The sequence below is a fragment of the Zalophus californianus genome, chromosome 3 (genome assembly GCF_009762305.2).
Source record: "Zalophus californianus isolate mZalCal1 chromosome 3, mZalCal1.pri.v2, whole genome shotgun sequence".
Taxonomy (NCBI): domain Eukaryota; kingdom Metazoa; phylum Chordata; class Mammalia; order Carnivora; family Otariidae; genus Zalophus; species Zalophus californianus.
This window is the reverse complement of record NC_045597.1, coordinates 79,107,615-79,133,286: the sequence shown is the minus strand read 5'-3', so window position 1 is coordinate 79,133,286 and position 25,672 is coordinate 79,107,615. Positions and strand designations below refer to the sequence as shown.

General features: G+C 41.3%; 1 long non-coding RNA gene across 1 annotated transcript; it reads left to right on the top strand.

Moving 5' to 3' along the window:
- Positions 1-62: 62 nt before the first annotated feature.
- On the top strand, positions 63-24,813 carry LOC113920252. The gene is made up of 8 exons (XR_003519267.1): positions 63-316; positions 9,611-9,707; positions 10,066-10,153; positions 11,901-12,032; positions 13,635-13,705; positions 16,392-16,527; positions 18,428-18,557; positions 24,282-24,813. It is a non-coding gene; the product is annotated as an uncharacterized LOC113920252 (long non-coding RNA).
- Positions 24,814-25,672: the final 859 nt, after the last annotated feature.

Genomic DNA, 25,672 nt, shown 5'->3' with positions numbered 1-25,672 from the left:
ACGGGCGTCACGTGACCCCGCCTCCCGCGTCACTCTCGGCCGCATACCAGCCCGGGCGGGGCGCCTGCGGCCCTGGCTGCTCGGCTGCCGGCCCGCTCCGCCCCGCCGCCGCTTCCTGCCTCCCCGGTCGCGGCCGCCCGCGCCCGCCGCCACCTGCCCGCCGCCTCCCCGCCGACTCTTGCGGACCTTTTTGCCACTTTGTCACCCGCCCCCAGCTCCAGTATTGCCGCTTCGACTGCACTGGTATAAAAGTTGGTAACTCTGTCGTTAAAGCCACTGTTTTCTTAAGCGTCTCACACTAGCCCTGGCGAAGAAAGTAAGTTAACAGGCCTGAAGGAGCCACCAAGTTACCAAATAGGTGTCAGCTGTTAAAAGTAGGGGCAGAAGAGGACAGCTTAGTCCATGGAATCAAGTAATGAAGGACGTTCAAATGTATATCCAAAATTAGTTTTAATTTAATCAAACCCCAGTGCTGTGGAAATTTTGTCTATGAGAACTGTTTCATGATGTGCAGAACTAGATAGAAATGTGTACCAACAAGTGGGAATCTGAGTTTTGCATCTCCATTTGTGGTCTGTGGGTGTGGTACAAGGGCATATGCAGGGATTGTGCAGAGATGTGAGTAGAACTAATAGCCTGGAAGCAATCCTTAATCTACTTCTGGACTCTCCTGACATCATACTTCCTACCACCTATAGTCTGTGGCTGGTGATGGTGAGGGCTAATATTGTTTTAAAAGCCAGTCCGATTTCCTTTTTAACTAATAAGTTCTTGTGAAGTTCTTAAATTTTAACGTGAAAAGAAATGGTAATGAAGGTCATTATCTCTGGACTTTTTAACAACCTTACCAGTCCCTGGTCTGCCATCCTGTCCACTTTCGTCTAATTCCCACCCAGGCTTTCAGCCCTGCCTCCGTCTTAGCTCTCGCAAGGAATGAATCTTCCTAGATCGCTCTCCTGTTTTCTCTACCCTTTGAGCTCTGGTAATTAAACCAATTATTGTGTGGCTTAGAGTTCAATTTCATTTTTCAATCTTATCCTGTGCTCTACCCAGGCATCTTGGACGATATAAGTCCCCAGTGGATATTCTGTAATTGAGTCCGTCTTGCACTCACCTGTGTACCTTTTCACTCATACACTGACCTTACTCTCTCCTCCCCAGCCCCAGGCCGGTAGGGCTGGCTGCCATTCTTCTTTGTGTGTGTTTAAAGGTCCTGCCCTTGCTGTCTTCAAAGATGTAAACATAATTAAAGAAAACATTTTTTTTGTCAAAGAAATATTGCAAATAAAAGGAATTTAGTGACTTAAAAATTTTGTATAAACCCCAATAAAATTTTGTAATTTTACTGACCATTAAAACATTGTTTGCAATAGTGAAAAATCAAGAATAACCTAAAATATCCAGCAACAGGGAATAGTAGGAAAATAAAAAGTAAATATTCAAGTGACGAAAAAGCTAAGTGAATGAACTAGCTCTATACTTTTCATAGAATAAATGATAGAATTCAAATTATAGAGTGGAAAAAAAGCAAGGTGCAGAACTATATATACACTATGATACCATATTCATAAATAAAATGCCACAGAACCTATACTAATCAATACTTTTATAAGTATAGACATGGAGACTGCAAGAAGATGCACCAAATTCATTATGGCTGTTGCCTATGTAGAAGGAAGGAGGGAAATTAAACTGAGAAGAGTAGAATGAGGACTTCAACTTTACCTCCAATATGTTATTTCTTTTATTTAAAAAGTGATGCAAAACTGTCAAAATCTTAAAATTTGTTGATTCTGGGTGAATAGGTTCAATCATGTGTGCTGTGTTATTCTTTGTGCCTTTAAAAAAACCATCTTTTTAAAGTTTTCAAATATCTATATATATGAAACAAATTGGAAACAAGTAAATTGCTAAATAGAAGCTTGCTTGGCGGGGTGCCTGGGTGTCTCAGTCAGCTAAGCATCTGCCTTCAGCTCATGTCATGATCCCAGGTCCTGGGATCAAGTCCCATATAGGGCTTTCTGCTCAGTGGGGAGCCTGCTCCTCTGTCTTCCTCTGCCTGCCACTTCCCCTGCTTGTGCACGCGCACATACTCTCTCTCTCTCTCTCTCTCTCTGTCAAATAAATAAATAAAATCTTTAAAAAAAAAAGCTTGCTTGGCCAAATTGACACACCTATGCAGGAGAATATTATGATTAATGGTCATGTTTATTGTTATTCTGGATATGTGTTTATTGATATAGAGTCATTCATTCCTTAGGGTTTTTTGTTTTTTTATTTTTTGAGTACTGCCATGAGTCATGGGCTAAACCAGGCACTGGGGATACCATGGAGAGCAAAACCACATGATTTATCCCCTGCTGGAGCTGACAGTCTTGTAGATGTGTTTGAAGAAAAGCAAGTGGTATCCAATTTTGTAAAATAATATAAGTATATATATTTATATTTTAAAAATATGTATACAAAAATATATATTTTATAACATATAATATAGAATTTTTAAAAAATATACAGGTATGGGGGCGCCTGGGTGGCTCAGTTGGTTAAGCAGCTGACTTTGGCTCAGGTAATGATCTCAGGGTCCTGGGATCCAGCCCTGCCTCTGGTTCCACACTCAGCAGGGAGTCTGCTTGTCTCTCTGCCCTTACCCCTGCTCTCTCTCTCTCTCTCAAAAAAAAATCTTTTAAGTCCAGAAAAGTATGCAGCCAAATGCTGAAAGTTGTAGTTTCTGGATATAGTCATTCTGGGTGATTTTTTTGTTTTATTTCTTTATTATTTTTTATATGTACTTGATTTTTTTATGAAGTTTTTAATTTTAATTCCAGTATAGTTAACATCAGTGTTACATTAATTTCAGGTGTAAAATATAGTGGTTCATCAATTCTATACATTATTCAGTGCTCATCATGATAAGTGTACCCTTAATCCCCTTCACCTATTTCACCCTTCTGGGTGATTTTTGTCTCGTAGTTCTTAATACTTTTAAATAGAATAATTAACAAAAATTATGTTTAATAAGTACATCCACACAATGCATCAGCTGAGAAGAGGAGAAAAAGAGAGAACACAAGTCCAGCTGAGCATAAAGCCTACAGCCGGGGCAAAGTTACAATGTATAAATTAATTAACGTATATATACATATATGTTAACTAACTTATACATATATATATATGTGTGTGTGTGTCCTTACTCTATACCAGCTGCTGCCCTAAACCTCTGTATTCTCATTTAATGCTCTAGATAACCATGTTATTAACCCCATTTTTCTGGAAGAGGACTTTAAAACACAGAGAGCCCCAGTAACCAAGAGCTGGGATTCAAACCTTGATAGATCTGACTCCAAAGCTTGAAATCACGGACCTCAAGAATCATGATTATAATGCACTTATAAATAAGGAAACTGAAATCAAATAATGGGCTTTGTGCAGTGAGGAAGAGGGGAATTCAAAGACGTGTCTCCAGCACGAGCCAGAGGAGAGAGAGGCTGTGGATCCACTCCCTGGCCAGTCCCCTGCAGTTATGAGGCTAGGATGTTTTAGGGGTTCTCACTGAGGATTATGCCCTAAGACTACCTACCTGCCTCCCACCCCCTCCCCAAGATTCCAATGCAAGAAACCTGATTATGGCCTCTTTATGCCTTAGTGCCCGAAAAGCAGGCTCTAGTCTTAAAAGCCCTAAAAAACTAGATGAGCTACACTGATTTAATTTGTTTTATACCCATGTCTTTTGTTTCCTTGATTAGATCATCAATTCCACAAGAATAGGAACCATATTCTTCCCCCGAGACTACATATAAAGAACTTACCTGCTAATTCGAATATATTGCATGCACTTTAATATCTCAAATATCAAAATTTAATACCACCTTTTTCTTGAAACCAATGACTCTGGGTCTGCCAAAGAGATCTACTAGTTCATTGTTGTTCGGAGTTTTCGGTTCTGCAAACTTGTAGCAACTTCCAGAGAAAGAAAAAAAAATGAAAAGAAAAAAAATTCAGAGAAAGGGTTAACAATATCAGCTCTATTAGTTGGGGGCTCTGTTTCAATGATGAACTCTTTTTCTAACCTTTTTTTGGTAATTGTGATAAAATCTACATAATATAAAATTTATCATTTTAACTAGTTTTAAGTGTACAGTTCAGTGCCATTAAGTACTTTCACAATGTTGTACAACCATCACCACCACTCATCTCCGGAACTTTATCATCCCAAACTGAGACTCTTACCCATTAAACAAATCCCATTCCTCCTCCCCTTCTTGATTGTTTGGGGGCTTTTTTGAGGGATTTCTTTGCAGTTAGTTTTGCCTCCGTTAGGTAATCAACTCCTTTTTTTTTCCCTCTGCTATCAAGATTCCAGTCTCTAGTAAAATACGATACCTTACTAATTTTCTGCTTTCAATCTACTGTTGTGTAAGAAAGATTACTTAGCTTATCAAAATTGTATGTAAAGTAAGAGCTAATAGAACTTCTCATTCCTAAAGGTCTTTCCTCTTCAAGGAAGAACTAGGGCTTTGTGATGGCTATTTCAACTGTTAAAAGGCCTTTTGCTTCTTCAGTTTCTGGACAATTTCCCAAAGGATATATATTGTAGAAAGTCAGACTTAGAGACAAGTAGATTATTATTGTTTTTAAGAGAGTAATAGATTACTAGATAGCAGATGAATGACCAGAAATGTTTTATATTTTGTAATTTTTAAAAAGCCTTTATTTAATAGGAACCTATTTAATAGATTCCACCTCTAGGTTTCTCTCCAATTCTTTTCAGTTTTGGTAAAATACACCTAACTTACAATTTACCATCTTAACCATTTTTAACTGTACAAACTTATGTTTCACAATAATGAAAATGTTTTGATACCAGAGGAGAAAATTCCCAGTATTAAGTTTTCATTCTTAAACATGTTTTCTAATATTAAATTCATGAAAGAAAAATTTTCTCTGATTTTGGTTTATTTTGTTATTTATTTCCATTTTGGAAAACAGGACCTTGTGGAGAACTGGGTAGAACTCTCTGGGGCATGTTTAGGAGAAGGTCCAGGGTCCCAGCAAGCCTTCCACGGTGGCTACCTGGCCAGTCTCTGCAGACCTGCCTTTCCAGCCCTCCAACACCATGGAGCGCAGCTTCATTCTCCACATAGCCACTCTGCTTCTCAGATGAGTAATAAAGTATGTGATTGCATAAATCAGAATTGCTCAAGAGTTTAAGAAGATTTGTTCCCAGAAGACCTCAAAGAAACACTGTCAAGATAAAAATCACATTCTGCATTTAGAGAATTCTTATGTTGACACTTTACATTATTAAGAGACGAATTGCTAAAACAAATTTTCTTTTCTTACCACATCCTCCTTTAGCTTACCTTTTATGCTGAGTGAGCTATGACAGCAACACCAGCTATTTACTTATTTCTCATTACGTTTATAGTTGGCTGCAATTTCTGTTTTATTTGCAGACTTGAGCAGCATGTTGTTATGTCTGTAACTGAAATAAAGATCCCACTGAAAAGGTCTATATGCTCCTATATGTTCTAAAACCTTCCATTCAAATTTTTAATTTATTTTTCTTTTTTTTAAAAAGATTTTATTTATTTACTTGTCGGAGAGCGAGAGAGAGAGAGAGAGAGAAGGGAGCACAGACGAGCAGGGGGAGCGGCAGGCAGAGAAGCAGGCTCCCCACTGAGCAAGGAGCCTGATGCAGGGCTCGAACCCAGGACCCTGGGATCATGATCTGAGCCAAAGGCAAATGCTTAACCTACTGAGCCACCCAAGTGTCCTTCAAATTTTTAATGCAGTAAACATTGGTAATACTTGCTTTAGGAAAAACTAAAAGTCTAAGGCTCAAACTCTCCTCTCCACAAAATTAATTTCAATAGCGAAATTTACATTTTCAAAGGGAAACATCTGAGCTCATCTAAATTGACAATAAATATTTAATTGGGTAATTGTAAAAGAAACATTTTCATGGTCTATTTTTAACTTTAAAATTAACTACTAAATGTTTTATCGAACAGTGCTTTTAAAAAAGACTATGTATTTTGTTTTGTTGATCAGATCTAAAAAAAAATGGAGTGTGTTTTAGTCAGATGCTTGATAAATGGGTTTTGATAATAAAAACTCTGATGAGATGATGATAAGGTGATTTCATATGCAGAAGTGGAAGGGGGCCAGTGACAGACAGGCTGCCAAATTTCAAAGAGCAAAGGGAAATCTGTAAAAGTCAGGAAGCAGTCATGCAGATTGTATCTGATAGCTGGCAACTCCGGAACAAAAAGAGTTTCTTGGTTTGGGGTTGAAACTTGAAAAATATCCCAGAGCTAATACCCCTCAGAAAGAGGTGAGGGAAAGAACTAAAGTTTGAGGTAAAGATACTTGGAAGGGGAGAAGGGCAGGAGCAAAGTCATGGGAAAGCCTGGTATTTCAGGCATGCGGAGAATGGACAGAATGGAGAGAGTAGGGAGAATGTTAGAGAAATAAGGCGGTGAAGTAAACAGAGAAGTTGGGAAGACCAGATGGTATCTCTCTGTGCTTACCTACTGTCAAATTAATACTCGGGGAGGAAAGAGGAGCTGAAAGAATATTGGGGAGATATCACAGAGGGTGAGAGAAAGTTAAACTGAGCTCAGGCAGAGAGAGGAGATGAGCGGATAACACTCTGGTGGAAAGCATCACGGTGGCCAGCATTCACACAACAAAAGAACGGAACAAGGTTTTTGTCTACACTGAAAGGTGACCTCAAAGAAAAACAAGATCTTGAGTTTGCCTACCTTTTCGCCCTGGTATTTTACATACACAGGAATTTTGAGTGTGTTCATGGGTAAGAAAGTTATAATTTGCATTTGAAAGTCGCACATACTCATTTCCACACTTCCAACCAATACTAGACATTTTCACATGTGTAGTTTGACAGCCTTTCAAAGTCAAAGTGGTCTAAAATGGAACACATATTCACTCAAATATTTATCATGCATTTACAATATGCTAGTCTTGTCACCCTCTTCAGCAGTACCGATTTTGTTCAACACATTGGGCGCCCAGATGTGCTAGGTACCAGGGACAAAATACTGAACACAGGCATTCTCGTGGAGCTTACAAGTCTAGTGGGAGAGGTAAATAATAATGAGGTAATGCTACAAACATGGAAAATTGGGATTGTGGCTAGTACTATAAAGTAGACACAACTATTGAGATTTTATAAAAGAGGGGATGTGACCTGGCCTAAAAAATCAGGAAGCACTTTAGCTGAGATGTAAAAGATGCAAAGAAATTAACAAGATGGACAGGAAAAGCATTCTAACAGAGAGAACTACCTGTGCAAAGGCCCTGTGGGGGAAGGAACATAAAATACCACTTTAAATGCTAAAAGAGACTATTGTTATTGGCATGCATAAGTAGGGGGTGGGAGATAAAAGGTGAGGATAGAGAGGTGGGCAGGGGTCAGGCTACATAGGGCCTTGTGTGTCACTTTAAGGATCTTAGTCTTTATACTCAGAACAATAGGAAGTCATGAAAGGGACATGATGGCATGACATGATCTGATGTGTTTCCAAAAGATCACCCTGGGGGCTGAGTGAAGGATGAGTGGGAGCTGAGAGGAAGGAGGCAAAGGCTAGTAGAGAAATGAAGTGATACAGCTCAGGCTAAGATGATAGCTTTGGAAGAGGAAGAGAGTAGACGAAATGGAGAAATAACAATGGGATCAGCTGTATGGCCCAAGGGAGAAGGAAGTGGCAATGAGGTTTCTAACTTCTCAAACTGGTGGGCGATAGTGCCTTCCATTGCACTGAGATCCTGCCTTTGGTTTGGAGCTATCTTTTGGGGTGGAGTGGAGTGAATGGAGGTGTTATGAAGACAATTGTAGACACCCATTTGTAGCTCAGAAGAAATCTGATCAGGAGATCCAACCTTGTGAGTTGCCTGCATATACTGCAGGTGGCCACCAAAGCTGAAGGTGTAGAGGAATTTGCCCACAGGGACAGTGTAGAGGGAGAGGGGGAGGGGACTTGAATGTTGAGGAAATGCAACATTCCATGGTGAGTAGAGCAGGGTGAGCCTGCACAGGAAACAGACAAGCTGCCAGAGAGCTGGAAGTCAATGTGGTTTCCAGTCAGTGTGGTTTCACAGAAACAAAGGGAAGAGTGTTTCAGGGCAGGAGAGATCAACAAAGATGCATGCTCCTGAAAAGTCAGGTAAAATGAGAACTGAAAAATGTCCCTTGGATTTAAAGACCTGGCAGTCATTGGAACCTTAGCGGAGAGCTCTCTCTCTTGGGAGGCTGAAGAGAGGAGACGTTAGGCGGGAAACATTTGTGATGAGTAAGGGGGCAAAGAAACGAGGAAATGAAAGTAGCTGGAGGACAATGAGGGCTCAAGGGGAGAACTTGTTTTAAATGGGAGAATTCTGCTGTTGTAATAAATTACCACGCAATTAATAACTTGCAGAAGCACAAATTTGTTACTTTACCACCTTGTAGGTCTGCAGCACAGGTGAAGAATGGGATAGGAGACCCTGGCATCACCGTTCCCTTTCATTTTTAGACCAATATGGTGGCCTAAATTGGCTCCCCTCCTTTCAGTTTCATCTTTTTCCCATCCATTCTTCACAGCCTGAAGCCACATCAGTTGTCCTAATGTGCAGTCTACTCAAAAACTTCCAGGAGCTCCCCACTGCCTACCGAACAAAGCTTAGACTCTTTGATAGTTGACAAGCCCTCCAATGATGAAGTGAAAAAATGTATTTCCAGGCTTCTTTTGCACTCTTTGACTCCGTGTGTGCATGTATGCAGGTGTGTGTACCCTAGACCTCCATGCTAACAAAATGGCTGTTTCCTGCTTGGAATCTATCTCCATGTCCTGCTCATGCTTTGCCAGGCTCGGCTGTCTACTCCCCACTTTTTCTCCTGGTTGAAATCCTACTCCCATGTGGTAGGTAGCAGAATGCCACTTCCTCACCAAGATATCCATCCCTTAATGCCTGGGGCCTGTGAATGTTACTCCACATGGCAGAAGGGACATTGCAGATGTGATTAAAGTTACAGACATTGAGATGGGGAGATTATTTTGTATTATTCAGGTGGGGCCTGGTGTAATTAAAAGGGTCCTTAAAGTGGAAGAGAACAGAAGGGAAGGTTGGATGCTACAACATGGGAGGGATTTGACCTGCAACCGGGTTTGGATACAGAGGAAGGGCCATGATCCAAGGAATGCAGTGGCCTCTAGAAGCTTTGTAAAGTCCTCGATTTATAGCCAGCAAGAAAACAGGAACCTCAGTCCTACAACCACAAAGAACTGAATTCTGCTAACAACCCAAATGGACAGGAAATAGACTCCCCCTCCTATAATCTCCAGGAAAGAATTCAACCCTGATGACATCTTGATGTTAACCATTGAGATCCATGTTGGACTTCTGGCCTCCAGAACTGTACGAGAAGACATTTTTGTTGCTTTAAGACACTAAGTCTGTGGAATTTGTTGTGGCAGCAGGAGGAAACTGATAAACCCTCCTTTAAGGGGTTTCTCCTTCCCTAGACACTTTCTAATTCACTGTCTCCAAGAAGCTGTCCTTGACTGTCTGTCAGAAGTAACCACTTTCCTTTCTTTTGAACTCCCTGCAGCACTGTGTGGGACTTCTCTCCTGATGGGAAATGGTCGGGCATCCTGGTTATTTGCAAACTTGTCCTAATTCTCCTGTTAGACTTCTAGCTCCTTGAGGTGAGTGAGCACTCAGGATTTAGGTGCATATAGTAGCCACCACAGTATCTTAGCCCCTTGCCTAGTACATAGAAGCTGCTCAACGATTGTTTTTTATTTCTTTTGTTTTGTTTTTACATAATAAAAGAACAAATGGAAGTCCCTAGAAAGATGGCAGACATAAAATAACCATAATAAGTATACCCTTTCCCTTCTTTTTTCCCTCATGTTAGATATAATTATCTGAACTTTGAAATTAGAAGCCATTCCTTTACTATCATCAGTAGCCCCAAACCATTGGAATATTTACCATTAACAGAAAATATTATTCCCATCACATAATTAATTTCAATTAGTTATATTTCATGCTTTTCCTCAGAAGCAGACCTTGGAACTTTAAGGAGTTGATAATAAGTGAGAATGGATAAAGAGACATGTTTACCTGTAAATGGCTGCAGATAACCAAGGTATTATTTTTTTAATATTGCTGATAATAATCAGTTTACATTCACACCAAACAGGATTTGGTTAACTTATGAAGGACTAAGTCTGCATTTTAATGTTTCTTTTCCAGGATGGAATTATGAGGGCAGGAAGAGTACAATAGTGAATATAAATTATATTTAGACTTAGAAAAATGAGTTTCAAAAAAAAAATTCCCCCAGATCAAGGGACACATTCATGCCCATCTATACCAAACGAATACCATGATGATAATAGCAAGGCAGACAGAACATTTATAGACTACTAAAAATCCCAAGATATGGAGCTATAGTGTTCAAATAATCACCGTAAAAGCATAAAGCAAGATTCAGATATTAGAGATGATTGCTCCCTTGACAATGGATGCATGAATTTCACAGATCCCAGAACTAGACATCTAAGAAGTCAAGAGGAAAGGAAAATATTTTCTGAACAGTGGAAGCTACACTAAAAAATCACAACTCAGAGCTAAACTAACAGATTAATTTTACATTGAGAGATCAGAATGATGGATTTTGGGGGCGCCTGGGTGGCTCAGTCGTTAAGCGGCTGCCTTCAGCTCAGGTCATGATCCTAGAGTCCTGGGATCGAGCCCCGCATCGGGCTTTCTGCTCAGTGGGAAGCCTGCTTCTCCTTCTCCCACTCTCCCTGCTTGTGTTCCCTCTCCTGCTATGTCTCCCTCTGTCAAATAAATATATAAAATCTTTAAAAAAAAAAAAAAAGAATGATGGATTTTGTTTTGACCAGGCTCTTGCTGGTTTTTAAGCATGATACCCCCACCCCCAGTATGCCTTTATTTAGCAGATAGTATACTATATATTTTTCAAAATGAATATGCGTTGAAGATCTCTGTAGCAAACATGCAACAACTCAAATACTGAACATAGTTAGCTACTGAAATCTAGAGAAATTTTAGATAAAATCTGACTAGGACAGGGAAGAAGTGGCTTGAAAAGAGAGGAAGAAGCCAAGTACAATTGGAGCAGAGGCTCAGAGAACGTGCACTCAGGAGACAAAGCAGGAGGAGAGAGAAGGGCTGAGCTCCCAGCACGAAAATAATCAAGGAACACTAGTGCTCCAGTGACAGACAGGGCTGTTGGATTGTGGTTACCCACCCCATTACTGTAGAATTGTTCTTGGCCGATTTCTCAGTTTTCCTCTCCAAATTAAGTTTTAATTACTAAATGCACTAGAAATACTGCCTGAGCCCAAGTCCTTTTTTTTTTTTTAAGATTCCTTTTATTTCTGTGACAGAAAGACAGTGAGAGAGAGAGCACAAGCAGGAGGAGTGGGAGAGGGAGAAGCAGGCTCCCCGCTGAGCAGGGAGCCCGATGTGGGGCTCGATCCCAGGACCCTGGGATCATGACCTGAGCCAAAGGTGGACGCTTAACCGCTTAACCAACTGAGCCACACAGTCCTTTTTATTAGTGATTCCTAAAAGGAGGTCAAAAGTAAGAGAGGAGGTTCTTTGAAGTCCTCATGGAAGGTAACCAATGCGGTATCACTACGTCCCCAGGACAGTGCCGGTCCCACATGTGCTCACCATGTCTGAGCCCATTCCGATGCTGCATTTTCTCCATAACTAATAACCACTGAGTATTTGCATTTTAAAGGGAACCCAGGAGATGTAAAGCCTTTAAGATTCAAAGGACTGAATCTCTTTAGGTGGAATTTCAAGAATTAGAAGTACTTTGTCATTCATTCATTTATCACATGTATATCGAATTCCAGGCACAGTGCTGGGCATTGAGATCATAATGGTGGTGAGCAAACTCAGACAGAACCCTGTCATCATAGAAATTACCGCTCCAAGAAGGAGGAGGTGGCCCTAAATCAAAAACAAATGCGTGATTAGAAACAGTAGTAAGTATCATATAATCTAATTCCTCTAAACTGTTGGGCACAGGAGGCAGTCAGGGCTGTTCTTCCTGAAGGAAGGACATCGGAGAGCTAAGGGGTGAGTGGAAGGTAACCAGGCAAAAGGTAGGGATGGGGAGGGAGCAGCATCCCTGGCCTGGGGACTGGAGAATTTCTATATGGCGGCGGGGGCGGGGGAAGTGCTGTGCTAACAAGTGTCCTGTGAAGATGGTAGCCAGTCTACTCTTGCTGGAAGGACCCTTATTTTTTTCACCAAACAAACCCCTTTTTGGTGATGCTGATAGTGATTTAGGGACCACAAAAGTTTACTTGCAGGGGCTGAAGGAGATGTTGGTGACTTGAGTCCCTCTCATGTCCCCCTTCAGCCTCACCATGAGACAGAGGGAACAGCCAGGGCAACCTCTTTATCGGGCCCACAAAAACGTTTTAATTTTAACATCTTTTAAAATCAAAAGAAAAATATGAATGTAATGTCAGTTATCAATTATATTTGCCCTTATACACATATACAAAGAAGGGGCCCTTGAAGGCAATGGTCACACCACAGCCATGGGAAGTGTCCGAGGCAGGAGGGCACAAGGTGGGGGGGAGTTGAAAGGAAAGGTTTAGAGGGCAGGCAGGGCCAGACTTCTGGGAAGGGTGAGGATGCGGGTCTTTATCTACCTCAGAACAGTGGGAAGTCACTGAGAAGGTCTACGCTGAGGACTGACGTGATTGTAAAAAGATCGTTCTGGGCACTGTGTGGAGAGCAGATGGTGGGGCTGGTCAGGAAAGAGCTTAAGCAGTCACAGGCCTCACAGAGGTGAGAGATGAGGGCGCTTGTTCAGAGCAGGGCGAGAGGGGTTTGCTGAGGCTGCCTAACAAATACCACAGACTGGGGGGTCTTAAACAGGAATGTATTGTCTCATGGTCGGGGAGGGTAGAAATCCAAGATCAAGATGTCAATAGAGCAGGTTCCTAGTGAGGGCTGTGAGGGAGAATCTGTTCCAGGCCTCTTTACGAGCTCCTGGTAGCTTCAGGTGTTCCTTGGCTTGTTGGTGGTCATTTTCTTCCTGTGTCTTCACATGGTCTTCCTCTGTATGTGTCTGTGTTCAAATTTCCCCTTTTTATAAGGACATATAATCATACTGGACTAGGGCCCAACCTGACCACCTCACTTCAACTTGATTACCAGTACAAAGACTCTATCTCTGAATAAGGTCCCATCCTGAAGGTACTGGGGGTTAGGACTCCAACATATGAATTTTGGAGGGACACAACTCAACCCATAACGAAGAGTCAGCAAACCATGGCCCATGGACCAAATCTAGGCCACTACCTGGTTTTATGTGGGCCCTGAGCTAAGAATGGTGTTTATATTTTTAAATAGGGGGGGGGAAGTCAGAAAAATAATAATATTTCATGATTTATGACTATTTTTGAATCTATAGTTTGGTGTCCATGAATAAAGCTTTATGGGACCACAACCACACTCATTCATTTACATATTATCTATAGCTGCTTTTGCCCTACCCTAGAGTTGAGTAGTTGTGACAGATACCATAATGGCCTGTAAAGCCTAAATATTTGCTATCTGGCTTATTACAGGAAAAGGTTGCCAACTGTCACCCCAGAGCCACAGCAGGGGGCATGGAAAAATTGGATGCGTACGGGAGCTGGTGAGGAGGCAAGACCGACAAAATTTGGCATTGGGTTACATAGGGAATGACAAAGAGGGGGGTGTCAGCGACTCCTGCTTTTCGGGTACCTCCCCCAGATATTGCCATGGAACTCAGGATATGCAAACACCTCCACAGACCAACCAGGGTCAGTAAAATGACCCTGTGTTTGGACCTCTGTAAGAAATAAAGAACACCGGGGCCTGTGGGGGGACACATACCTCATCTAAAAGTTCACAAAGTCAATTTTTGTGAATACACAATGCTGGTGAAACAGAACACATCAGGAAACCAAGTTCAGGCTGACTTACTGGTTCACAGCTCCCACTCGACTTAGAAGGCTGATGCGCAGAGTCCAGTTGGGCTTGTAGGGAGAAAGGAGGAGCCTCACATCCGTTAAATCCCAGAGTTGCCTGTCCACCTCTGGGTCTAACCAACACCACGTGCATCCCACCTTCTTTCTTTCCTGAAGAAAGCTCCTTTTCACCATCTGCTCTGAGCTCCTTCATTCCCCGGGCCCACCTCTCCCTCCCTCCCTTCAGCCTGATTCAGCCTTCCTGCACCCCAGCCTGTGTGAAGCTAAAGGAGAGAGGACTAAGCCTGCCTCACCTGTGAAGAGCTCTCCTCTCGTAGGGGAGACAAAAATGGAGGCGGTTTCATCTCTGGATGAGATGAGCACACCAGGCAGGTGCAGGTGTGTGAGGAAGGCCGGTTCTCACTAGGACCAAGGCAACAAGACTCTGAACAAAGGCCTAGACAGGTGGACCAGGACGCCATTCAGAGTAAATGGGTAATTCCCAACAGCCTCCCTGCACCTCTGCCTGCCTGGTAGAACTTCCCTCCCATCCGAGGTGGTACCCAGGCTGGACACAGACAGACTCCCTGGGGTAACTGATGCCCATGGGCAGCTCTGCCACCCCAGGGATACTCCTCCACCCAGAACCCACTCCCAGTCTTCTCTCTGAGTCTTGTCTCCCGATGCACTTCTGAAGCTCCTGGAAAAGAAAGGTATGAATGAATTACTAAGTGAAGGGGGGAAGGAAGGAGAGACCTTACCCTGCTACTGTCAACTGCACTATGACAGGGATTATTTTGGTCTTAGCTCATCCTCAGCACCCTAGAACGAGGCTGGCACCTAGGAGGTGATCCATTAATGTGATAGAACGATTGAAAGTAACTACTTTCTTTTTTTTTTTTGAAAGTAACTACTTTCTAATGGTGTGATTTCAGGTGCCCAGAAAGACTGTGTGTACGTTGCATATCTATTTATTTTCCACATGGTTTTGATCCCTAGTACCTTCTCCCACTTGTTGCTCTGAAAGCTTCCATCACTCTGATTTAAAAGAGCTCCCCATCCTGCCACTTCCTCCACAAAACTTTTCCTGATCCTGGATTGCAAGCCTATAACCTCTGGTCTGGGAGGCAGCTGAGTGCACTGGAAAGAGCCAGTCTTTGGAGCCAACATATCTGGTTAGTTGTGAGATCTTGACCAATTTCATCAAAACTTTTCAGAGCCTTGGTTTCCTCATTTATAAAGCAGGGATTTGTATCCTTCTTACGGTGTCATAGGATCAAATAACACAATGTATGTGAAGGCCCTGGCATATGGTAGATAGTTGTTGAATAAATAAAATTTTTATCCAAGGAAAAATTGTGAAGAGCTGGAGCTTACCAAATCTCCAAAGAGTGAAAAGAACATCCTAGATGGAAGGATAAAGCCAACAATCTTTCGGCGAGTTTTCAGCCTAATGAATAAAAGTATTAACATCAAATTGAGGGAGGGAAATGCATTTCTACAGAAGGTAATAGCACCATATGCTACCAGTTATAGCCCATAGCTGTGCTTTCTTAGAAATCATGAACAGAAAATCTAAATAAAGCATTTATGATGATTTTTAAGTAAGGCACAGTTGTGACCAACATCCTGTAGATACGGATTTGTTTTTTCATAAAACTATATTAAACTCCACATGCTGTACATGCTGGGGAAAAAAAAAAACGAAGAATTTGGGGACTTTGAATGGAATTTCCCTAACTTTAGGAAGGAACGCCACAAGTCGAATATCCTAACTGGCAGCTGTGGGATTAATTCTAAGCCTTTTTAAGGCCTGACAAGTATTTTGTTTGGCAAAAGTAGAGCAATGTGTTATGGTGGATCTCTGAAACTCGGGGTTCTGATTCAGGGATAACCCTAGTTTTCCTTTAGTGCTGTTAGACAAAGAGAAGAAACATAGGATTTACGGGTTAGACTGGGAATATAAAGAAGATGACTTTGAACTTGTCAATATCCCATAATCTTACGTCGCCACCTCACTGTTTTTTTTTTTTTTTGGTTTGCTTTTATGTTCATCACAAAGTTAGCTGAACTGATCAAAGTCAAATCTTATCCTTTGCTAACACGCACGCACACACACATGCGCACGCACACATGCACGCAAACACTGGCCCCGTCTCAGCTGGACACAAGAGGTCAGACTGTCTGCTCACCACAGCACGTTCTGTGAGGCCACACCCTGTTTGGTCAGTTCACACGCCCAGCAGAATGTGTCACTGAAAAACTCTGAATGTCAGGAAATTGAGACTATGGGTAAAGAGAGATGGTCAAATGATTTCAATTCCTTCCTCAAGAGAAGCAATTCCTGACACCATGAGGAATGCTCAGAGGAATTTGCTCTTTCACTTCCAGGAAACCGTTCTCCTATCTACTGGGCATTATCTCAAGCACCAAATGGGCTGACCGAGGACAAACATCAGTACGAGGGGCTCAGCCCTGAAAATTCCCTGGCAGTGTTGGACATTAATTTAAGATGCAGTCATTACATGTAAGTTCTACAAAAAAGCACAACTGGCAAGACGTGGATGTATGGGGTTTCATTTGTGTGCAAAACAAGTACTTCTCTGCTGAGCTGCAAATGAACTTCATATTTGCAGTTGCCTTTGTTGCTCCGCTGCTAAATGCTAAACATAAACTTGGGCGGCACATGTTACAATATTCTTTCAAATGCCCGGGATCCCATGATAGCGTAATGTTTAGTTTCTGTAGGTGTGCTGTTTAGTAAGGTTGGATAGGACTGGGTGTCAGCCAATAGCATCCATTGAGCACTTTTGTGCCAAGGACTGTGAAGAGAAGGAACAGAAAAGACTGATGGAGAGAGCCCCACCTACAAGAGAAATAATGATGGCATGCTTTTTATGCAGCAACAGAGCAGTAAGAAGTTCAAGGTCATATGCCAACAGAGCAAGGGCTTGAGTGCTCAGAGGGTATCAAACCAAAATTCAGGGCTCAGTTGGAGTCTGAAGTTCAGATGAGTACAGCTATGGAAAGCAAAAACGAGGCACAGAAGGGGCAACTCTGGGGGTCAGCCTGTGTGGTCTAAACTTGGTGGAAACATAATTTTTAAATAGTACCCAAAAATAAGGCTCAGAGAGCTATAGTTTCACCTTCAAAATCTAGAAGGCAGAATTAGATATTTTTTCTTACTGTATTTTAAAATAAAACAATCTAGTTCTATTGAACTGCTAAGTTATTCTCATGTAAAAAAACAAAAAAAATTGGCTTGTGTGACACTACACAGTTTGCTGACATTTGGTTTGAAGGCAATTTATTCTTAAACTCTGGTACTTGATAGTGATGAGACAAAAAGTAGAAATAGGTGGAATATTTAAAAACTTGGGTTCAACCATGTATGCATGCCCCCCTTTTTTGTGGAAGTGGCCTAATTGTGTGACAAGTTAATGAAATTTAACATTCTCAGCAACCAAAATATTAACTAAGTCAACATATACAAATGACACTGCCTGATCACAGGTTTTTGTGAAAGTAAAGGGGCATCTTTCATCAGGCTTCTTGAACACAGACCTGAATTTGGCAAAGCACCAAGGTGGTGAAAACCTGGAGGGTATCCTGGGCGAGGATAAAGAAAGCTCTGTTCACTTGTAATTCACCGACTGGGATGGAAACCCTCAAACAATATTTTCTATAGGTATAGTCTGGGGAGCTTGCTTAAAAAAGTTCACTCCTTACCCAGACATTCTGAGTCCAAAAGTCCATCCAAAGTGATGACTCCAGGAGTGTTCATTTTGGTTTTTACTATGGAAATTTTAAAGTATTTACAAAAATAAAGAGATTAGTATAATGAACCCTCACACATCCATCACCCAGCTTTAACACATGGCAGATCTTGTTTATCTTCTTGTATCTCCCCTCCATATTATTCTGAAGTAAATCCCAGACATCATTTTTTTCTATAAATATTTCAATACTTATCTTTAAAAGATAAGGGCACTTAAAAAAAAACAATAAAAGGCACCCAAATTAGAAAGGAAGAAATAAAATTATCTTCATTTACAGATGACATATCCTAAAAATACATATGAATAAAACTATTAGTCCTAATAGATTAGTTCAGCAAAGTAAAAGGATACATGAGGAATATAAAAAAAATCAATTTTATTTCTGTACCTAGCAATGAATAATATGAAAATGAAACTAAGAAAAAATCCATCTATAATAGAATCAAAAAGAAGAAAATATTTAGGAATGAATTTAACCAAGAAGCACAAGACTTGTATACTGAAAACTATAAAATATTGTTGAAAGAAATTAAAGAAGACCTAAATAAATGGTATGTCTGTGTTCATGGATTGGACAATTTAATACTGTTAAAATTTATCTACAGATTTAATGTGATACTGATCAAAATTCCAAATGTTTTTTCACAGAAATGGACAAACTGACCCTAAATTTCAATGGACCAGAATAGATAAAACAATCCTCAAAAGAAAAAACAAATTTGGAAGACTCACACTTCCCAATTTCAAAACCTACTACAAAGCTACAGAAATCAAAGAGGTATGATACTAGCATAAAATAGCCATAAAATCAATAGAATTAAAATTCCAGAAACAAACCCATACCTCTATGGTCGATTGATTTTTGATAAGGTTGTCCAGGCAATTCAATGGAGGAAAAATCGTCTTTTCAACAAATGGTGCTGGGACAACTGGATATCCACAGGTAAATCCCTACCTCACACCATATGCAAAATTTAACTCAAAAGGGATTGACAACCTAAATGTAAGAGTTAAAATGATAAAACGCTAAGAAGAAAACATAGGTGTAAATCTTCATGACCTTGGATTTGGTAACTTTTCTTAGATATGACACCAAAAGCACAACCAACAAAAGAAAAAAATTGATAAATTGGACTTTATCAAAATTAAAAGTGGGGCGCCTGGGTGGCTCAGTAGTTAAGTGTCTGCTTTCGGCTCAGGTCATGATCCCAGGGTCCTGGGATCAAGCCCCACGTCGGGCTCCCTGCTCCGCGGAAGCCTGCTTCTCCCTCTCCCTCTGCCCCTCCCCCCTGCTAGTGCATGCTCTCTCTCTGTCTCTCTCTGACAAATAAATAAATAAATAAAATCTTTAAAAAAATATAACCATGATATGATTTTCACACCTAAAGAAGTTAACAATAATCCCTTAAAATCACCAAATAGGATCAACATTCAAATTTCTAATTTTCTCGTTAAAAATATGGCTTTGCCCTCTGTTTGAATTAGGATTAAAGTCTATACATTGCAGTAGGCTAATATGGCTCCGTCCCTTTTAAACCACCCCCTGTTTTCCTTTTTGTCTTCTTTTCCCCCTTGCAATATATTTACTGAAGAAACCAGGGCAGATGTCCAGCAGAGCTTCCCACCATCTCAATTTTGCTGCTTGCATTCCTGGTGCCTTTTAACATTTTCCTATATCCCTTTTACATCATGTAAATTGGTGGTGGGACTAAGCTGCTTGATCAGGTTCAGATTTGATTTTTTGGCAAGATGAACGTAATATACTCCCATAGTTAAGCACCTAGTATCAACTTAGTATGGTTGTTTTTCCTGTGTTGCATTAGGAAATGTTGATGCTCGGTACCTAATCCATTACTGCATTAGGGGACGACACAGCGGCAATATTCTCTCATTCTATCTTCATTTATCAGTTGGAATTCTTTTATAAAGAGAAACTTCCTTGCAACAACTATTTGGTTCTCCTGAGTTTAGGTTCTAACAGGAGGGGGAGAATAAATGTTTGATTTTCCCCTTTATTTTGTCAGTTTCCAAAGGGGTAAGTTGTTTCTCTAGCATTCTGTGAAAGTTACCCAGGAGTGTTTGGTTTGTTTTTGATATCATTTGAACATACCAGGATATGTTTTGATCCATTGACATGTTTATTCTCACATTGTCCCATTTCATCCAGTGCATGCTGATTCACAGTACCTCCTGAGTCCTTTTGAATAGCTTCTTTCCCTTCCTGTATGACAAGATGTTCCAGGTTCACCTTGCACATTCAGGGAAGTTCCTTTTAAACAAATCTTCTTGGTGGTTCTCCTAAGGGAGATCTAAGGACCACAGTTTAAAATACACAGACCTAGGGGCACCTGGGTGGCTCCGTCAGTTAAGCATCTGATTCTTGATTTCAGGTGGGGTCATGATCTCAGGGTTGTGAGATCGAGCCCTGCACTGGGCCCTGCACAGGGCATGAAGCCTGCTTAAGATTCCCTCTCTCCCTTTCCCTCTGCCCCACCCTGCCCTCTCTCTCTCTCTCCCTCCCTCTAAAAAAATAAATAAATAAAAATAAAATAACAGACCTAAGTAGTTTGTCCAGCTTCAGCCCATGTTACTTATTCTTAACAAGATCATTTATGTTTTATCTAACGACATGCTTGTCTAGGCTAAGGGGGTCATGTTAGTAGTGGATGTTAGTAGTTAGTTAGTGGTATCAGTGAATACCATAGAATTATAGGGATGAAAGCTCTCATATTTATCTCTCTTTTTCTGGGGAAAAATAGATCTAAACTGGGCCTCAGCAACCCACCACACCTATGCCAGAGGAGATGGTATAGGAGATGGTGACGATGATGCTGATGATGTCAACGGTAAAAGGTACCTGTTATTCTGTGCCTGCTATGTGCCCATCGCCATGCAAAGGGCTTTAGAAACATGATTTCCCTTAAATAACTTCACATTGGCCCTTTCACATCACCCCATTTTGCAGACAAGGAAACTGAAGCTGATATAGTCTTTGTTGGCCTCTTTGCAGACACATGTCCCAGAGCAGCCTTCAGTCCCTTCAAGGCCAGTGGGGGGGAGGCCCCCACAGTGCTCCCAGCCATGTTGGAACCCCTAGCTCCATAGTTAGGCTGACCTTGGTGTTAGAAAGAGATGTTTGATATCAAAGGGTTTGAAGTGAGGATCCTCTGAGATCATTACGTTTCGGGGCGGGGGGAGGTTTATTTCAGTGTAGTTAACATACAGTGTTAGATTAGTTTCAGGTGTACAACTCTATACATCCCCCCGTGTTCATCATGATAAGTGTACCCTTTAATCCCCATCACCTATTACTTCCCCCATCCCTTTGGTAAACATCAGTTTATTCTCTATAGTTAAGAGTCTGCTTTTTGGTTTGTCTCTTTTTTATTTTGTTCATATATTTTGTTTCTTTTTTTTTTAAAGGATTTTATTTATTTATTTGAGAGAGAAAGAGGAGTAGAGGGGGAGGAAGAGGGATAAGCAGACTCCTCACTGAGCACAAAACCTGTTGTGGGACTCGATCCCAGAATCCCAAGATCATGACTTGAGCTGAAACTAAGAGCCTGACACTCAACCGACTGAGCCACCCAGGCGCCCTCATAGGTTTTTGTTTCTCAAAGGAATTTAAGAATGAATGAATGAATGAAATCATATGGTATTTGTTTTTTTTTTCGACTGGCTTATTTTGCTTAGACTTATACTCTCTAGCTCCAACCATGTTGCAAATGGTAAGATTTCATTCTTTTTAATGACTGAATAATATTCATATATATATATATATCTATCTCACATTTTCTTTGTCCATTTATCTATCAATAGACACTTGGGCTGCTTCCATATCTTGGCTATTGTAAATAACGCTACAATAAACATAGGGGTGCATACATCATTTCAAATTAGTGTTTTCAGGGGTTTTTTTAGGTGAATACCCAGTAGTGAAATTACTGGATCATAAGGTAATTCTATTTTTAATTTTTTGAGGACCCTTCATACTGCCTTCCACAGTGGCTACACCAGTTTGCATTCCCACAGCAGTGCACAAGAGTTCCTTTTTCTCCACATCCTCGCCAACACTTCTTGTTTCTTTCTTTTTTTTTTTTTTTTTTGAGATTTATTTATTTATTTTGAGAGAGAGAGCTCAGAGAGGTGAGGGGCAGAGGGAGAGGGAGAGAAAGAATCATGAGCAGACTTCCTGCTGAGCATGGAGCCTGATGCAGGGCTCAATCTTACTACCCTGAGTTCCTGACCTGAGCTGAAATCAAGAATCAGACACTTAACCGACTGAGCCACCCACACACCCCTATTTCTTGTGTTGTTCATTTTAGCCATTCTGACAGGTGTGAGGTGATATCTCATTGTAGTTTTGATTTGTATTTCTCCGATGATGAGTGATGAGCATCTTTTCATGTGTCTGTTGGCCATCTGGATGTCTTCTTTGGAAAAATGTTCATGTCTTCTTGCCCATTTTTAAATTGGATTTTTTTTCCTGGTGTTGCATTCTTTATATATCTTAGATACTCACCCTTTATTGGATATGTCATTTACTAACATCTTCTCCCATTCAGTAGGTTATCTTTTAGTTTTGTTGCTTGTTTCCTTTGCTGTGCAGAAGTTTTTTATTTTGATGTAGTCCCAATAGTTTATTTTTGCTTTTGCTTCCTTTGCCTCAGGAGACATATCTAGAAAAATATTGCTACAGCCGATGTCAGAAAGACAACTCCGGTGTTCTCTTCTAAGATTTTTATGGTTTTAGATCTTTAATCCCTTTTGAATTTATTTTTGGGTATGGTGTAAGAAAGTGGTCCAGTTTCATTCTTCTGCATGTGGCTGTCCGGTTTTCCCAACACCATTTTTTGAAGAGACTGTCTTTTTCCATTGATTAATTGACCATATGATTGTGGGTTTATTTCTGACTCTCTATTCTGTTCTATTGATCTATGTGTCTGTTTTTGTGCCAGTGACATACTGTTTTCATTACCCAGCTTTGTGGTAGATCTTGAGCTCTGGGATTGTGATACCTCCAGTTTGGTTCTTCTTTTTCAAAACTGCTTTGGCAGTTCAGGGTCTTCTGTGGTTCCACACAAATTTTAGGATAATTTGTCCTAGTTCTTTTTTTTTTTTTTAAAGATTTTACACATTTGTCAGAGAGAGAGAGAGAGAACACAAGCAGGCAGAGGGAGAGGGAGAAGCAGACTCCCCGCTGAGCAGGGAGCCCGATGCGAGGCTCGATCCCAGGACCCTGGGACCATGACCGGAGCCGAAGGCAGACGCTTAACTGACTGAGCCACAGGCATCCCAGTTTGTTCTAGTTCTGTGTAAAATGCTGTTGGCATTTTGATAGAGATTGTATCAAATGTGTAGAATGCTTTGGGTAGTACGGACATTTGTTCTTCTGCTCTGTGAGCATGGAATATCTTTCCATTCGTTTCTGCCGTCTTCAATTTCTTTCACCCGTGTTTTATAGTTTTCAGAGGACAGGTCTTTTACCTCCTTGGTTAGGTTTATTCCTAGGTATCTAATTATTTTTGGTGCAATTGTAAATGGGACTGTTTTCTTAATTTCTCTTTCTGCTACTTCATTATTCGTGTATAGAAAGATGTCATCACATTTTAAAACAGAAGTTTGTTGGCTCAAATAACTCTTCTGTGGGTAGGAAGTATGGGGAGGTATTTTGAGGCCCAGGTACAGCCCTGCTTCCATTTCCTCAGGCTGCATCACAAGAAGAGGAGTCAGAGCCTCGGTTTTCCTGAAAGATGACAACATTCCCTGACATCTGACTACTACCGAGGAGAGGCACCCCCACAGTTTTTAAAACTCCTTCAGTATCTGTGGTCGTTACTGATTTTACCTGCCCTTTGTAAGAAAGTACATTCATTATAAAAAGCATCTTAGCAAATCAAACTTTGCTGAAACAGCTAAATAGTATATGATTCAAGCTGACAGTGCCTTTCCCCATGTATGTATGCAGACGCTACGTTCATGTTGTTGAACTGAATTTGCTTCCCACAGAAATTAAATATTAAAGACAGGAAAGCAAGATGCAGTGGGTGACATCAATGAGGCAGGGAAGAAACCCTCCACCTCTACAAAAATCATTCCAAGAAATAGTGAACATGGGCTAAAAAGTATATAGGACACTCTTAACTAAAATCAAGTTTATGGGGCGCCTGGGTGGCTTAGTCGGTTAAGCATCCAACTCTTGGTTTCTGCTCAGGTCATGATCTCAGGGTCCTGGGATGGAGCCCTGGTTCCCCTCTCCCTTTCCCTCTGCTCATGCACTCTCTCTCTCTCTCTCTCTCTCTCTCTCTCAAATAAACAAATAAATCTTACCAAAAAATAAAATAAAATCAATCTAGGCTCAGGACATACGGGCAAATGGCAGCCAGCTGGCAGAAAGAGCTCAGAGGGCTTAAGGAATCAGGAAGTACAAGAGGAATGTTTTTTAAAGTGGAAACTGCATTTTTCTGTTTTGCTTACCTATATTTTCTGATTTTTTTCTCAGGAGCTAATGTTGCCTCTGTGATCAGAGAACAACAGCAATAAACTTTTGGAAAAACTGAAAAGGACGTGCCAAAGGAGCTGAGGGTTCAGGCTGAAGGGGCCTACAGCCATGTCCGGGTCCCAGAGTTTGCAACTGTAGGTTCAATGCTCTTCATCCTCTGCCTTCTTAGTACATTCAAGGAGTTGAGGTGGCCAAAAAAGGTTGGGGACCTGGAAACCTCCCTGAGTAGGACTTTCTTTGTTTAATGATCAACATTGTGGTTGTGCATTTTTAAAAAAAATACTGCTGCCAGGCCCTTCCCCCAGAGGCCCTGCTTCAGTGGGTCTGGGGTGGGGCCCAGATCCTATTTGGAAACTGCCCAGGTGAGAGTTACTGTTTGATGGGGATGGAGTTTCTGTTTGGGAAGATGAAGCTCTGGAGATGGACAGTGGTTGTGGTTGTACAACCTTGTCAATGTACTCAATTGCCGCTGTCTTGTACACCTACAAGGAGTGGAATGGTAAAGGTTGTGTTATGTATATTTTACCACAATAAACACCCCCCCACACACGCCTCTTGTGATCACTTCCTGCAGCCAGTGTGAGGACCAGGGTTGAGACTCAGGCTCACCATGTGTCAAGCCCCAGGTAAATTCCTTACAGATTTTTCTCATCCAATCCTCAGAGCAACCCTAGAGGTAGCTACTCTGAGCAACTCCATTTCATACGAAAAGGAGGCTCAGAGTCCTGAAGTGGCCTAAAGTCTCACAGTTAGTAAGTGGCCAGATCCAAATCCATGTTTACAATCTCCTAAGTGGACTACAATCTCACTGCTGTTAAAACTAACCAGAGGGCGCCAATCAGCAGGGAACTTTCATCTCGAGTGACTTCAATAAAGTTACCAGGGACCTTCCTCCCCTCCTCCTCCTCCTTCTCTTCCTCCTTCTCCCTCTTCTCCTTTTTATTAAACACACTGTGTTCATCCTGAGCTTGGAACAGCTTCCAGTTGAGTTTTACAGCCGGCAAAGCAGGAGCCACTTATCATGCCTTTCTGTACCGTGGGCCAAGGTTGAGCTTCACTGAAAACTATGCAATATATTTGCAATAAATCTACTTTTGTTTTGGTGCCACTGCAAATACTGAGGCTCACACCAAAAGTGAGGAATTTGAAGATTATTATTTTTAATAGCCAAGGCTGTCACCGTAACGACGACATACTAGCAAATCGCCAGGCCCAGATGGGAGGACAGTGGAACGTGGAGGGAGGGAACAGAGAGGAACTGAGGCAGATGCTGCCTCTTCTGGTCTGGGTTCTTGAGCAAGTGTTGTTTTCCATCAGCCTGCACTTTGCCATCCCCCCTCCTTCCAGCTCCCTGGAATTCAGAGTGATTGTTGAATCTGGCTGGCAGAGCC